Source organism: Lepus europaeus, chromosome 20 (assembly GCF_033115175.1).
Source record: "Lepus europaeus isolate LE1 chromosome 20, mLepTim1.pri, whole genome shotgun sequence".
NCBI lineage: Eukaryota > Metazoa > Chordata > Mammalia > Lagomorpha > Leporidae > Lepus > Lepus europaeus.
The window spans coordinates 50,495,850-50,507,877 of record NC_084846.1 but is presented as its reverse complement, the minus strand read 5'-3'; positions in this window follow the sequence as shown (position 1 = coordinate 50,507,877).

Genomic DNA, 12,028 nt, shown 5'->3' with positions numbered 1-12,028 from the left:
AATTCTAGCATGTAAAAAACTCTAACAGGCAGATGTTTCAGTTTCTTTGAAACAGAAAGTTTAAAAAGAAAAAAAAAATGAGAAGACACATAAGCAAAGAGAAATTTAAGAAATCTATGAAATTATTACAGTACATGGATATTCTTTCAAATGTACTTTACCAATTTGTATCTTACAACAAAATGTTCAGTGAAACAGTGTATATTATGTGAGCCTACCTGTATAAAATACAAAACCCATTAATGGTTACCTTTGAGTGGGATACTCACTGGAGCAGGTAGCTTCCAAGGTGCTGGTGATCATCTACCTCTTTATCAGGGTCCTGGCTACGTTGGCACATTTGTTTGTGAATATTTGTCAAACTATCAACTTATGATTTATGCAGATGTCTCTATTATAAAATAACATGTTTTCTAACATTCATGAGAGAATTTGAATGCTGGCATTTGATAAGGAATTTCTCAGGTTTCTTTTTAGATGATGTTGAGATTTTGTGGGAAAAAAAGGTCTCAGTTTAGAAATACATACTGAAATATATATGGGTGAAATGTGATGCTTGAGATTTGCTTTAAAAATGTTTCTATCTTGGAGGGTGATTATAGCTGGGAGTTTATATTGACTATGTGCTATTAATGGCTGAAGCCAGGTAATGGCTTCCAATGGGGTACTTTAAGCTATTCTTCACATGTAGTTGACATTTTCCTTATAAAAAGTATTTGTAGAATTGTCCTTAGAGACTTCTCTTGGCCCAGGCTCCTTCCTCTTCACTTCTCATGGATTTTCACCTCTCCCCTCTCCCACCATTGTCCTCCACTTATAGGATCTACCCCTCTCATTAGATTTTTAAATCTATTTCTCTTCTCTTGCTGTGCAACTCAACTAGGGCCTCTTAATCTGAGTAACATTTCATATTACAGACCTTGAGGCACAGCCTTCAACCTAAGTGGCCTTATAAGACTAATCAACAAAGATGGTTCTTTCTCAGAAGTGAGCTTGGGAGCCCCATTCTAACTGCCCCAAACCCCACAATTTCCCAAGTTTGTATTCTCATTCTCTTTCTCCCTTTCTTTCCCCCTCTCTCCCTGACTCTCCCTTCTCCCTCCCAATACACATACATATGCAGGACTACTCTCATGATAAATCTGAGAACACTAAGAGCATAAGCAATATAGTTATTTCCCCAGGGTGGGCTATGGCAGCTGACGACTAAACAGACCATTTTCTGAAGATTCTCACCAGCTTTGACAGGAGAAGGTGAACTCTGAAGCTGTTTCCTGTCTGACAGTTCATCATTTGGAGACTTCAATCCCCTCCACACTGGAAATCATCATTAAAGTTTCTTTCAATTGAGAAATTTGGGGTTTGTGGGAGGTGGAAGGAAGGGAAAACACTTAGGATGAGCACAGCCCAGTGGGGATTTCTGCAAGCAACTGGCCTGGCAAAAACACTAACAAGCAGGTTTATAAACAAATGGAATGGAAGCAAAACATGCATCCAAATAAGATTACATTTGTTTCCCGGGAAGGATGGTAGTGCAGGATATTTACTTGAATGGGTCTTGAAACATACATTTTCAGACGATAAACAGAACACACAAATCCAGCTTGATTTAGGAATTAATAAACAGAAGTAATTCAGTGAAAATTAAAACAGTTTATCAACCTCTGTGAAATGCCCGGCTCTCACAGTATGAGCCTAGCTGCCAGGCACACCACCACATCCTCCCTGCTTAGGGGGTTCTACCCCAGGGTTATGCTGACAACCACTCACTACAGGTGGGGGCCTTGGGTTCTATCACAACCACTGGAACGTGTGTAACCTGCTTCTGCCATTTATACTCCTGTTGTCTCTCCCAGCCTACACATCACTTCACTTACAGACTCCCACATAGCATCTGTCTCCATGGTCAGACACCTTGCCCTAGCTAGAACTGTACCACCAGGTTAAAAAAAAAAAAAAAAAAACTAACAAAAATCACCCTTCTGGTGTCCAAGAAGCTTACTGGTTTAGGTCATGGCAACATTATTCAGAGACATCTAATGTATCCTAAATGCCGAGATCATTCATTTAACCCTACTCAGTTCGGACAGAGATAACTGTGAAGCAGGTAAACTCTGAGAGTTCTGATTGACAGACTGCAAAGACATACTCCAGATTCTCGAATCTTCTTGTACTAGTAGCTTCACATTGCTTTTAAGCTTTCATACCTTGGTCACTGGGACCTGATAGAGAAAAATCTGTAGCCAAGTAGTGTGTGAGATTAGCCCACACAATTCTATATGGCTCCTGATGAAATAGGTGCACCTGCTATTGCTTCAGGGGCAACAGAGTGTGGGTCCGGTGTTCAGAGCAGTGACTCATAGTCAGACTGACAGAGTCTGACACATCTTCTTTCATTGTAAGACAGAAATAATAACAATGGCTATGGCATTGGCTTTTGTGAGGATTAAATGATTTAGTATGCATAAGACCTCAGAACAGGGTTTCCTGTCCCACAGTCAGCACTCTGCAAATGTCAGCTATTTTGGATTGAGGGTATTGAGTAAATATCCAAGAATGATGATGATTTCAGTATGTTTAACAGATATGTAAAGGAAGATTCCGTGGGAGCATGGTAGAGTCATGACTTCCATTTGTGGGTTGGAATTCATTCGAATGGGACACTAAGTCTCAAATGATAGGAGAATGAAGAATTATGCAGCACAATAGAGAGAAACACTGGACTTGGAGGAAAGACAAAGGTTTAAGTCCTGTGTTGTTACCAGCTCTGTGACTCGGGATCAAGTGAACTATGGTTTAAAAGGGAGAGTTCATTAATGGGTTGCTTCTGGTTTGACACTAGGATCTGATGCCCATGTAGTGCTTATAACATTGTTTATTGACTAGATGCCTATTAAGGTTGAAAAAATGTTCACTCTGAGCCCTGGTGCTTCTCCCTTTCTCTTGTTTAAATGATCTACGCTGATTTAACCATACTTATATGATCTGACAGTGTATTGTAAACCAGGAAAACAAAGAATCCAGGAGAAAAGGACCAATTGACACACACAAAGATAGGATTTGACACATATTTCTCTTAAGATACCATATCTTTGTCTATCTTCTTTAATGTAGGCAATGATAAATAAACCTATGCATTTTTCCCCAAAAACATAGTTTATAAAGACCCAGCCATACTGCTGAGCAGTTTTCCTTGTTGCCCACTGCCCCTGTTTCCAGACAGCTGGTTGGGGGGATGGCTGTGGGCTGTAGCCATGAAACAGGAGTGTGCTGGCCTGTTTGACTGGAGACTCTGCCTCTGAGCACCATATCCCTACCTGCTAGGCTAAAGCTGACCCATTCAGAGGAATTAAATTACTCAACAATCCAATGGCAAAAAGGTAGATTTCGGAGAAGACTTAAGCTGATGAGCTACATTTCATACAATTATGACTTCAGGGATAATCTCTACAGGGCATTTATAACCATCTCTGAAATCATAAAAAGAAATCTTGAAATGCATTTGTATTTTCTCCAACTAATTCCCTTGAAAAGACAGTGCTCATTATCAATTCAGAATTTAAATGGATGCACTCACCAGGAAGGATAAATGAAATTCCATAGACATTGTCATGCAAATTTTGTCTTAAAGCTCCTCAGTTGTAAAAATGTTCAGTTGTATGTTACCACCTTGGCATTTCCATGGAAAACACAGATTTATGAAATAACAGGACCGACTTATGAAAAAGCAAGAAAGGCTGACGTGTATTTTTTAAATGCCATAAATGGGGAATGAAATTTTAAAAAGCTGACCTGATATCCAACAGACAAAACCTAAGGCATACATTCCTCAGCTTCTCCTACATATTATGTCAGGGAAAATGGCTTAGGAAACTCCCAAACTCTTTATCTATAAGGACTTCACATTCCTGATAGAGGACATTCAAATCAATTCAATGGAATCTAGTGTCTCAGTCCATTGTGTGTTGCTATAATAAAATACCCGATGCCGGGTAATGTCTAAAGAAAAGAGGTTTATTTAGCCCACAGTCTCAGAGGCTGAAAGTCTAAGATTAGGCAACTCTCCCTGTTTGACCTCTGCTAAGGGCCTTGTGGCTATGTCACAACATGGTGAACTGCATCACACCACAGTACCTCATGCAAAAGGGAGTTGTCATTTAGTGAGATTGGAAGCCAGAGACCAGAGAGGCCAGCTTGCTCTTTTATAATAACCCAGTCTTGGTCTTATGGGAAGACATTCAACCCCATGAGACCTGACTTAGTCCCAAGAACAGAACTGCTCCAATCATGAAGGGTGGGTCCCCATGAACTCTTTCTTTCCTGAGTCCCATCTTTAAAACGTTCCACCATCCTAACACTGCTGCCCTGGAGACTGAGCTTCTAGCAGAGGAACCCTTAGGGAGACAAACCACATCTAAACCATTGCGTTTGAATAGGAGCTAAATAACTTCTGGGGCTATAAAGACATCAAAGGTAGATAGGGCCAAGTTTCTGCCATTGGTACAGTGAGGTCAGGGAAGAGGGAACAGACAACTGAAATATCAAGTAGACGGTGATAAATATCATTTAAGAGGTATCAACAAAATAGTTGGAGGTAGCTTTGTTTGGAAGGAGGTAAAGAGATTAGATCTGGGGAAATAAAATATTTAGAGTAGAAAAAGGTGTTATTTCAGCTCAATTTTGAAAGACAGGGTTATGACAGCCACTGAGTAGGTGGAAAGAGTCCCTTCCCAGTGACTGGCAGAACGCATGGTGGGGTTGGAAAACTGTCCAGCTTGGCTTGAGGGAGGGGATAACTGAACATCTGGACAGAAGGAGAGGCCCTTAGGGACCTGCTGCTGTGATTCTTCACTCTGCAAGCCCTGTTTCACCAGGATTTATATGTTCCCAGTGATGAATTGAATCATTTTTAATAAAAGCAAATAAATTGAACACTGGAAGATGATTGACTGGAGAAGAAGAACATGAATAGAAGAAGAGCAGGGATAGATGGAAACAATAACAGAGCAGTCGGGGGAGCTGGACTGGGGGTGTCTATGAGGAAGACATTGCTACTGCATGAGAGCAGGGCTTGGCACAGTGATTCTGACAGGGGCCAGATGGTAAATATTTTAAGCTTTGCCAACCACATGCTCTCTGTTCCAACTAGTCATCTCTACTACTGTGTTGTGAAAACAAGACACAGGCAATGCTGGAATAAATAAGTAGGAAGGAGTGTCAGGCCAAATTTGGTCCATGGGCTACCATTTATTCATTCTTATTGTTTTAGAGAAGCAACAAGGAAGAAGAAATACAGTAAGATATATGATTAAAATAAAAGAAATTAAGGTAAGGTAACAAAGTAATTTGTCTGCTAAGAAACACAGTGGATGGGTGGGCATCGGGTGTATTGATTAAGATGTCAGGCCGAACTCTGGAAGCCCAGATCAGAGTGTCTGGGTTTGAGTACCAGCCCCACCCTCAATTCCAGCTTCCTTAATGAGCACTGTGGGAGGCAGCAGCGATGACTCAAGTACGTGGGTCCCGGCCAACCATGTGGGAAACCTGGATTGAGATCCCAACTTCTGGCTGCAGCCTGGCCCAGCCTGGCCATTGTGGGCATTTGGGGAGTGAATTAGCAGGTAGAAAATATATGTAAGTCTGTCTCTTGCCTTTCAAATAAAATAAATATAAATTTTTAAAAAAGAATGTAATTCAAGAGGAAGACAGAAAGAAATAGAAACACCTTAAAGAACATGGGATCACCTGGGGATGAAAACACCCAGAGAGGCTGTCTAGATTTTTCACAGGGCCAATCAACTATGCTTGGACCAAAGAGGAGCTCTACAGAAGTACTAATTTGAGATTTAACTAGTTATCCTTTTTTTATTTTTAGCCTGTGTTGTACAACCTAAGTGCAAGAAAGATCAAGCCATTATGTTGACTAGTGTACTGGCAAGAATTTAACACCCAGAAAAGAAGGTCTGCTGCTTTCAGCTCACAAGTCTCATTGCCCGGCTCACTTTAGTCTTGTCAGCATAGAAATCCAAGCCCTGTGTTCCTGAGACAAGCAATCAGGAATTGGCTGATATCCAAAGAAAAATGATGAGATAATGGATAAACCCAAGCGTATGTCTCAGTCATCAAGTTACCAGCAGTAAAAGCCAAGGTTTCCAGAAAGGAACTCAATTCTACATGTTTTCCTTCTGTAACCTCAGCTGAGGAGGGACCCAAGGCAGAGGCATCATAGGATCTGCACACCATCAGCAAGTCTGAAGTGTCAGAAGGTATGTGACACTGAGTGTTCCAGAAACACAAGAAACTGAGAAGACAGAATCATCAGCAGGTTTTCTCATTTAGAAAAATTGCTTCTTTTTAAAATGACTTGGGCTCTTCACATTCCCTACAAGGACCAAAGGCTAGTTCTTGATTTCCTACTCATTGTGAAGGAGAATGTCACCTGTCAGTCAAGCATGGCATTTGATGGGTAAGATTGGCAGGCACCAGAGGATATACTTCTATTTCCTTCTAATGATACCCTAGGGGCATGGACATGACTTTCAGGCATTTTGATCAGGCAAGCAGTTAAAGGTATCACACTGAGCCCAAGAGGCTCCATGGTTGGAAAGACAGGCACCCTTGCCATCTATTTGAACTTGCTAATTTGTCTAAAACTGACAGAGCAAGACTCATCAAAGAGGATTATCTGGCACTATCAGTCTCTCCCTAAGACGATTTCCCGATTTCTGTCATTTGGCCTTTAGTCCCTGTTGATTCAGAACACAGCAGAGCTCAGCGCCTCTACATTTGTCACCTCAACCCTTTCTTTGTTTCACGGAGAATTCACAAGCTTCACTCTGCTATGACAAAGCAGGCTTAGAGCTTTCTATGCTGATGGCAATTGTCGGCATTAGCTGAGCTTACACAGTCCCCTCTGCAGAGAAAGACACTAGATACCCCATCTCCAAACCCCAGGACAGTTTGATGCCATGAGATGTGTCTTTCCTGCCATCTTCAAGCAGGTACCACAAACTGAAGGCCCAGCAACGTCCATCTTTGGGCAGGGGGCCAGATAGTTAGCCTGAGACAGTGAGGGATCTGAAGCTTTAATACCTTTTCTGATCAATGGAACAAGATCTATAGCAAGCAGCTCTGCCTGCCAGCCCATCTTATCCCCTGTCAATGTTGCCAATGTTCTTTGCCTTCTTGTTGCTATGTATTTAATGCATCAACACTGTTATTGTTTGTTCACTGTTATGACTATGGGACAATTATGAGGACTTGGCCATAAGAACCCTAATGGAATAATTGTCCCAGTTTTGCAGATGAGAGAGTGCCAGTGTTGAGAAGTTGGGAAACTTGCCCAAGAACACACAGCTAGAGTGAGTTGGGCTTCAAGCCCAGGTGTGTCTGGGCCCAAAGCCTGTACCCTTATGGAGACATGAAGAGAGTTCTGAGGAGTCTGCTCACTGCTGTGGAATTTCCCCCAGGAGAGGGAGACCCCAGTGTGTGTGCCTGCCTGCTCAGAGACACAGCTGGATAGCCTGCTATCACCGCGGTGGGGAAAGCAGGTGCAATGACACCAGGCCCTGTTCAAAGGTGTGCTAGCTAGCTCTCAAGTTTTCACGTGTAGCTTCCCCTGATGGAAGCACTAGCCATTTACAAGTTGTTTCACCATGCACTGTCTCTTTGGGTCTCCGGACAAGAACAGAGGAATCTTAGGACAAGAATGGGACTGGTACCATTTCCATTGTTCAAAAGAAAAACCATCAAATTTCAAGAAGGGTAGGAAAAGCGGTTACACAGCTAGTTAATGGAAAAGTGGGATGAGGAATCTCTTTTCTTGTTTTTGATTCCAAGTGCAAACATTCGTTCTCCTATCAGAACGATTCACCATGTGTTGGTCATTAAACAGATTTGCAAAAAATTCCCTTTGAGCTTTCATGTTGTCACCTGTTTCCTAACAGGTGGCATTTATCACTGCCATATTCCTACTTCTTAGCAATCAGCACACCCTAAAAAATGAATGTGAAGTGGACAAAGTAGGAAATGTGACTACATGATACCAGGTAAAGACAACAACTCTATGCTGTAATGAAAAGTAGACAGGGTGGGAAGAGAATTAGAAAGAAAAAAAAAAGTGAGGGTGAGTGGGAGAGTGGTGGAGGGGTTCACCAGGGTCCCCAGGCAACAGTTAAATGCTACATCTGCATTGATCAGTGTCATAGGGGGTGCACAAAGGGGTAGACAAGCAAAAGTGCACATCATATAAAAAAAGACAACATAACTCACAAGGAACCAAAGAAAGTTACAAAGCAAAAATGCATCGGAATCATTCATCATGGACAGTAATGAGCACGTGAGGAAAAGAAGTCACTAACCAGATGCACTGTATTATGCTGTCATTCTCTTAGCCTGGGAATGTGTCACCTGATGTGAAAAGAAGGAACAGGAGCAGAGGGCACCGGAGAGGGAAAAGAGGGAGAATTGAATCCCGAGCGCTCACAAAGACAGGGAGAATTCCGCGTGAAGGAGAGACTGCTGAACGATGGGTGTATTTCTCCACTGCCTTCCGTGTTATCATTAAATAAACCTGAGTCTGAAGGGCTGGGGGAGGATTCTTGACAATCCTCGCTGTCAGTCCCTCTGTCAGTTGCTATTTTTTCCCCTATTGCTGCTTCATTTCTTCCCTGCCTCTCCCTTCATCTCAGGGGTGAATGAGCTGAGCAAATCCACCCCCACAATGCGGGCTGCTCCCGCCTCACCCCTGCACTGCAGTTCTTGGGAGGAAACCACACATCCTACGGAGGTAGCTGGGGTCATCTGAACCTTCCTGTGGTGTGAGCAGCCCTGGCAGGCTGGAGTGCAAAGGATCAGGGTGTTAGAATATTGATAATTATCACGGAAATTAGGAACAACCCCCTAGGCGCAAACAAATGGAGTGGGAGCTATCTATTGCCACAGTTTGGGGAGTAAGGGCTAGCACCTGCATTGTGGGCGTCAAACAGCTTAGATGGTTTTGCAGGTGCTGTGGATTAACCCAATAACAAGTGGGTCCTGGGCTCTGCCTTCTAATGACTAAAGTCACTAAGCTTCACTGAATTTCAAAAACCTTTTAGTAAAGATTTAAAATGAAACGAAGTTGAACACAGTTGCTGACCCGTCAAAGGTTTTCAATGACCTACCCTCTCCAAATTGATTTAATTTTCCATGTGAATAACCCAGATTTAATACAATATATTCCCTTTTGAAACTATCTCCCCCCAGCTGTATAATCCATTTTTAAAAGTGATATGGAAGATACAATTCCCCTCTAAGTCTTTAGGTAGGAAGATGCTTCAAATGAGGACAGCTCCGGCTTCATGCTAGCTTTGTCCCACAGTATACACCCTGGCTCCAACACAAGCCCAATCACTAACGAGGCAAATTCTGCTCTTGGCTATGAACTTTCCATGTCTGTCAAACTGATAAGCCATCCCACCCACCTCTTTCTGAATTCCTCTCAAAAGACAAAAACTGCAGGCAAAAACATCCAAACATGGACTTCCTTTCTTTCTACTTTAAGGGCATGCATTCTTCAGAAGAGAAACCTCATGGCAAATTCCAAATTTCCTCTATGATTTTGACTGAATTCTTGTTGATTTGCAGGTGGAGCTACACTTCATTTGACGGTTCCCACATACCTGTCATAAATAACCTTTCTGGAAAGCAAACTAGATATTAACAACAGCATTTACTGTCTGCTAAAAATGTGCAGAGGGTAATAAAAAAATCAACTGTAATTATGCTAAAATTCTTATATACTAGTTATTATGGCATCACTTCTTTGGTTACCATAGGAGGAAACACATTAAAAATAAAGCCCGGTTACCTTATTCGTCGATGAAGATGGGGGAATGAAGGTTCGCTTTTAAAGCCCAAGGCTTACTTGTGTGTGCTGGTGTGGCCGTGGGTTTGGTCTGTAGACCAGCAGCATTAGTGTCTCCTGAGAACTTGTTAGAGCTGCAGATCCTTAGACCTCACCCCAGGCCCATTAAATCAGGACCTCTAGGGGTGGGTGGGGACCCAGCAATCTGTTTAACAAGCACTGCTGGTGATTGTAATCAACCATTTGAGAATGGTCGTGTAACAGTACTGGCCTGAAATTAAATGGAAACATTTACCCCTTAAAAATGGTAGCATTGCATGACTTTCAAAACTGCATCAAAGCTTTTAAATGAAATTTGTATCTTAAAATAGCTTTCAGTTTGCAGATGCGTTGCGAAGATTGTACAGAAAATTGCCATATATACCTATACCTAATTTCCTCTACTATTAACATCTTCCATTTGTCACAATGAATGATCCAATATAGAGACAGTATTATTAACTAAAGCCTGTACTCAACTCAGACTTCGTTTTTGTCTAATGCCCTTTTTCTGTTTAAGATCTCATCCTGGATATCATATTGTATTTAACCATCATGTCTCCTGGGGTACGTCTTGGCTGCCATCTTTCTGGTTTTACTTGGTTTTGATGCCCTTGAAGGGATGAAAAGTACTAGTTATATATTTAACGAAGTGTCACCCAATTGGTATTTATCTTTTTTCCCCATAATTAGACTGGGTTTTTATGGAATTTGCAGAGGAAAATCAAAGAGGTAGTGTGGCATTCTTGTCATACCATACCATATATCATATCGGGGTAGGTATTTATTATGAGTAAGTTAACCTTGATCACCTGGCTAAGGCAGAGTCGGTCAGGTTTTTCCACCACAGTTATTTATTTCGCTTCTTTCCTTACTATGTCCTTCGGAACTACGTTATCACAGGCAGTCCCCATTTAATGAGGGTAGAATGTTGCATGCAGCAACAGCAGAATCCTGCATCTGAGGCCAATTTTGATATTGAAGATGTTTCTGAAAATAACAAGAAGCACAAACTGGGTGGAAAGTGAACCTAAGAAAGAAGTCAAATCATGAAGACACGGGACACAGATGCCTGCAGACTCACAGACAAGTCACAGCCTGGCTCCAGGACTGCGGACAGCAGACGGTCACCTCAGTGACATCCAGGTCTTACTGACCTACACTAGGTTCTCCTCGAGTCTGAGACAGCCTTCCCTCTCCCTCCAGTTCGCAGCCTTGCCTGCACGGGGCATCAGCCTGGGAGCTTTCAGAGTCAGACGTGGGCAACTGGCATTTAAAAAGCTCCCCAGGTGATCTGGATGTGCAACCAGGGTTTGAAACCCCGCTGCTGCTCTCAGCACCGTCATCATCTCCAAGTGATAGCTTTTAACTAATGACAGCACGTGGGCGGAGAATGGGGGCGGGGTGTGAAGGCTGGGCAGAGTTGAAGTTTTCATAGCATTTTAATATGCTTCCGAGGTAGCACCACGATGGTCATTAACTCCACCAGCTGAGGATGTTCTCAGGGAAGACACAACGGGAGGAAGGGAAAAAGGAAGAACCAATTGATGCTTAAAGATACGTAAGACATGGACCTATATCTTAGCTATGTTTATCTTTTTATTACTTGTGATTATAGTGTTTAAAAAAGAAAAAACTAGGCCGCACTTAGGGTGCACAGCAAGGGATGAACAAGGAGTGATACAGTTCTTCAGCGCTGCGGGCGGAGTGGTGAGAAAATGTTTATCGTGCGAAGTGGCATTGGAGTTGAGTTTACAGAGAGGCGGTCTGGCGGCTTTCTTTACAGTACCTGCTTAACCTCGGAATGACCGTTCTTGGAAAGCTTCGTTTGCGTTTTCTGGTCTCGTTCTTTGCCATCTAATTGTCTCGGAAATCGGCACCTGCAAAGGCGTGGCGAGTGCAGCTCAGGGGCCAGCAGCGCATCACCTGGGCACCGCTAGAGCTGCAAATCCTCAAGTCCCCACCACACCCACCGAATCCGGGTCTGGGGCAGGGGTGGGGGCTGCGGGGGAACGCAGCGATCTGGTCAAGGAGCCCTGCTGGTTACTGCAATAAATGCTCAAGTTTGAGAACAAAAGTGAGGGGTTGGGAATTTGTGATCAGAGTATTGAATCTCCTGGAATCTCAGACCAAGAAAGAACT